Genomic DNA, 5,307 nt, shown 5'->3' with positions numbered 1-5,307 from the left:
TAAAATAATAAAGTTATTAATCTTTTCATCAATCGTATTCATTTCAAGATCAACATTAAAAATTTTTATATTGCTTGTCATTACCTAGTTACTAGGTTATACGTAGATATCCTGTTAATAATAATTCTAAAATTAATATTTTTCTTTTTAATTTAAAATTATAATTCTAAAAACGCTTCTAAATGGCATGACCAATGTATATGCTAATTTTGCACATCCATTAATTATTGGCTACATTCAATACGGATAATTATGTATATCATGTATATGTATGATATTTGTTAATATTGATGAATGTTAGCCTTCTGGAAACGCTTTATAGTGAACAAAATGTACAGTGAGAGGAAATAGTCTTCGTACAAGACAATTGTTATAAAAAAAAGCTTTATTTGTAGAAAATAAACATTAATTAGCAATTTTATATGATGAATATATTCTGTTCTAACAAAAACAAAAGGAAGTTTCGCATGTATTCCTGATTTTAGAAAAAATTTCTCGTCTGTACGAATATTTTTTGAGCAAACAATACAATTTTTAAATTTCGCTTATTTTTCAGATGATATATTTTGTACAATTAATACATAATCTTTTTGGTATACAGGATGTTTGGAAATAATCGCCAAATATTTCATAGGCAGGTAGAGCAGACTAAACTGAGTCGAAAAGTCCTCTATCATTTTGTAAATTTCTCCAATAGTTAATACAGTTTATTTTATTCTTTATGAATAAATTATTAATTATCCAACAAGAAATAATCATTAATTAAACATCGAATCGTTAAAGTGATATTCGCATAATAATAAATCATCGATTCGACATCAATTTGATGACTTTCTCGCTAGATAATATTTACTTTTTAAAAATAAAATTTTTTAAAAATATTTTTTTGTACGAATATTTTTTACACTCACTGTAAATATTTCAACTGATTCTAGTGTTTGAAAAATGGTTTTTTTTATGACTAGCGTGTCAACGCTACTTTTTTCCTCGCACTACTATATTCGCGATAATTCCTCTATGTTGATAATAATATTTTTGTAAATATTATGCATTAATAAAGAACAACATAAAAAACATTCCAGTACCATACAAAATATACAGCAGTGCATCTACTCAACACAATGTTGAATTGAAATATTGGCAATACGCATAAGACATTGAGTATATTAATATTTTATATACAGGTGTCTGGAAATAATCGCAAATATTTCATGGGCAAGTAGAACGGACTAAACTAAATCGAAAAGTCCTCTACCATTTTGTAAGTTTCCCCAATAGTTAATGAGATATTAATCCTTAAAGATATTACTTCGAATATTACTTCGAAGTGTATACACCTACCGATCGCGCGGACCGTGGGGAACGGGGATAGCTGGTAAGAGCGCCGTCCGAGCTATGGAGGCTTGCGGCGGTGTGCGCGGCGCGGGGCGCTTGCTAGCCAATCCCTAACTCGCAAACCCGCGCGCCAAGTGATCGGTAGACATATACACTTCGCAATAGTAGGTCGGGCGAGCGCGTGTATTCGGCTATCTTTAAGGATTAATATCTTATTAACTATTGGGGAAATTTACAAAATGGTAAAGGACTTTTCGATTCAGTTTAGTTCGCTCTACCTGCCTTTGAAATATTTGACGATTATTTTCAGACATCCTGTATATATAGATTTTTCGATAAAATGGATATATATCACAATTTTCTTTGTTCGGAGATTTTTTAAATATAGAATATAAACTTATTTTTAATCACTATTATTTCGGAAATTCTTTAAAATACAGAAGAGGATTGAATTTGTACTATTTTTTGTATTACCAAAAACGATAAAAATTTTATATTATATATATCATTTCCAAGAAAACATTGGCGCTGCTAATTTAATATTTAAACTGACAGTATCATAAAAAACAATATAAGGGTAAAAATTAATACAATAAATGAATTTGTACTAATTTATATTATTGAAAGTAAGTTAATACTTTACATGTTTTCTCCTTAGAATGACTTTATAGTATATTTACAATAGTTACAATGATATCTGTAATATGATATCTGTAATACGTTAGCAATTAAAAAAAAAAATAAAATGATGTTTTGAAGGTATCCGATTTGATGTAGAATGCCTCAAAGATTGTAAGTATATATGTAGAATAAAGTCATTTTAAGAAGAAAAAAATGTAAGAAAAATATTAACTTACTTTTAATGGTACAAATTAGTATGAATTCAATTGTGTTAATTTTTGCCTTTATGATGCTTTTTATGATCCTATCAATTTAAATATTAAATTAACAGCGCCACTGTTTTCTTGAAAATGATACATAATATAGAATTGTTTTTGATAAAATAGTACAAATTCAATCCTATTGATTTCTGACATTATTTTTTTTCTTTCTTTTATTTTGATATATATTATATCTTTATTTATGTATTATATATTATATTTTTATTTATATATTATATAATATATCTTTGCTATACGGTTAAAGACAAAATTTCTTTAGAATTTATATAGCAAAGAAACATTTCTTTGAATCGAAGATACCTTTCCCTGGAAGTATTCCCGATTAAATTTAATTTTTCTCAGGATGTATTTAAGCAATTCCAAAAATGAGTTTAAATGCTTTTTTATTTTTTTTTACTTTTTGGATTTTTCTACGTAGAATGTCCCGTAAGTTTTGGCCAATGCTTTTGTGTAGATAGAGCGGACTAAACTGAATCAAAAAGTCCCTACCATTTTACAATTTTCGTAATAGTTAACAAGATATTAATTACTAAAAATTGCCAAATATTGATTTTGAATAATTTTTTACTCAAATACTGTCAACTTTACAGAAAAACTGCAAGAGACAAAAATCATTTTTCTTCTCATAAAGTTCTGAGAAATTTTTTAGAATTTTTTTAGAATTTTTTAATGTCGAATTTTCTCATGTTGGTAAAAATAACAAAATCCCTCAGTACTAAAAAATTAATAAAAAATTCTGAAAAAATTCTTAGAGTTCTATTCATATTTTATTTTTTTTTAATTGCTAACATATTACAGATATCATACATTGTAACTATATTGTACAATAAGTATACTAATAAAGTCATTCTAAGGAGAAAACATATAAAGTAACTTACTTTCAATGGTACAAATTAGTATAAATTCAGCTGTATTAATTTTTATCCTTGTGTTGTTTTTTATGGTACTGTCTAAATATTATATGGTACAGTTTAAATATTAAATTAGTTCGCTCTATCTACACAAAAGCGATTGGCCAAAACTTACAGGACACCTTGTATATGTGAGTAATATACATGAAAAGGAAAACTTGAGTCGATTCTATTAATAGATTCCAATTTATTTCAAATTTTTCTAGTATAATAAAACTTACAATAAAAGATTTTTAATTTTTCAAATTTTAATTTGTAATATAATTATTTGATCTACATAACACATTATTATAAAATTTTATTCTTTAATTGTACATTACGATCAGTGCTGATGAATCAAAATTGTGAAACGTGACAAAATGACAATACTCCGTAGAGGAACATAACCAAAGCTAAGCGATGTGTTTTACAGTTCAGTATTCAGAATTATTCAATAATACGTGACTACGTGACTTTTTTAAGTTCATAATTATTGTGTGATTTGTAAAAACGATTAATTTCATTTATATATTAAGCTTTTTTTGTAGGGTTTATACTTTCTACATAGAAAATATTAAAAAAAGTTATGTCAGATACATAAAATTTTTTTAGGATTCACTATTAATTCCTGTATGAAATCTGTGGATAGTTATTGAAATGCCTTAGATTATAGATGTAAACCAAATTTGTCAAACTGTAATTGGCAAGCTTCTATTTGAGCTGTGTTCTCAAAAATGTGATATAAGTAGAGAGTCAAATTTTTAAGAAACAATCTTTGCGATGAATTAATAGATCAGCGATACAAGAAGAAGAATCAGCAATTTTCCGTAGAAGAAATAGTCCTTTGCCGCGAAGAAATGAGTGATTTCATTGATAATGATTGTGAAAACTTATGTCTTTTGCAGCAGGAATCAGAGACTGCAACAGTTCTGTTTATCATGAAGAAAAGAAAATTCAAAAAATAAAGGATATCTATTCATGATCTACATTACAAGATATTGTTGTGATATCTAATTTATTAAATATTTCAAGTTATTAAATAAAATCATGTATGTATGGAAGGGTAAATTACTTCTTAATACATCCAGAAACGGGATTATTATCTGTACTTACAATTTTGGAATTCTAATATTAACCAACCCTTTTATTCTATTTATTAAATTCTTAAAAATAAAATCTAGAAGGTTATTTAATAAAATATTAATAAAAAATTCCAAATTTTTTTTAGTGAAACTCTGGATGTGAAAGTAACAACGCTATATCAACGAAGCAAAAAATTATTCCTTTTTTTGTATATATGTATAATAAAATGGAATACTAAAATCAACATTATCCAAAACATTGCTTTTAAAATTCTGCAAAACTATCAGTGACTATAGGAGAGAGAAAAGTGCTAAAATTCTTGTAAAATTCGTCATCAAACTTAAAAAATATCAATTCCAAAACCAGTTTGATCATTTTCAAAAATATATCTTCAGAATATATATCTTCAGAAAATATATTTTCAGAATTTTACACGTGGAAGAATAAATTTTCATCATTAAAAGTATTTAATAACAAGATTATTTAGATCACGTTTCATACACAATAAAACGACTAATGAAATTAAATTGTATCCGTCTTTCATATATATAGATGTTATTCAGTTTGTTAATCTCAAAATTATTATTTATTCGATTGTAACTATTGTAATACTTTTAATAATTATTTTGTATAAAAATAATATAATCAAGCAATGCGACAGCGTCGCGATGCTAGTGCAAAAATATAAAACGGGTCGCTTTACGGATCGCTTAACCGCTTGACGTGACTTGACGTGTGAATATCATATATATGTTCGTGCCATTGTCAATTCGTGACGCTACCACTATTTAACTTTATCTGAAGTTTTGACATCAACAAATTTTAAATTAAAATTACTTAAAAATTAAAACCGTAATCAAAAATCTAAAAATACTTTTATATTGTATAATGTCATCAATATCTTTCAAAAGTGACCAATTCGAATCAAATTGGTACAATCAATACCATGTTTATGATAACACATACATATAAAATTTTGTATTAAGTTGCTGTTCACAATACCTTCATACAATTTTAATTTTAATTTAAAATTGAAATAAAATTACGAAAGTGAACTTTGATGTGCATACGGGTGACAGATAAACAGGGGGGGGGGA

General features: G+C 26.4%; 1 protein-coding gene across 1 annotated transcript in view; it reads left to right on the top strand.

The window, feature by feature from the left end:
• LOC108693870 (acyl-CoA Delta(11) desaturase-like) overlaps window positions 1-5,307 on the top strand; it is a 61,193-nt gene that overhangs the window by 25,472 nt on the left and 30,414 nt on the right. The window lies entirely within an intron of this gene.

This window comes from Atta colombica, unplaced genomic scaffold (assembly GCF_001594045.1).
Source record: "Atta colombica isolate Treedump-2 unplaced genomic scaffold, Acol1.0 scaffold110, whole genome shotgun sequence".
NCBI classification, from domain to species: Eukaryota; Metazoa; Arthropoda; class Insecta; order Hymenoptera; family Formicidae; genus Atta; species Atta colombica.
The sequence above is the reverse complement of the archived record's forward strand: the minus strand, read 5'-3'. Positions and strand labels throughout refer to the sequence as shown.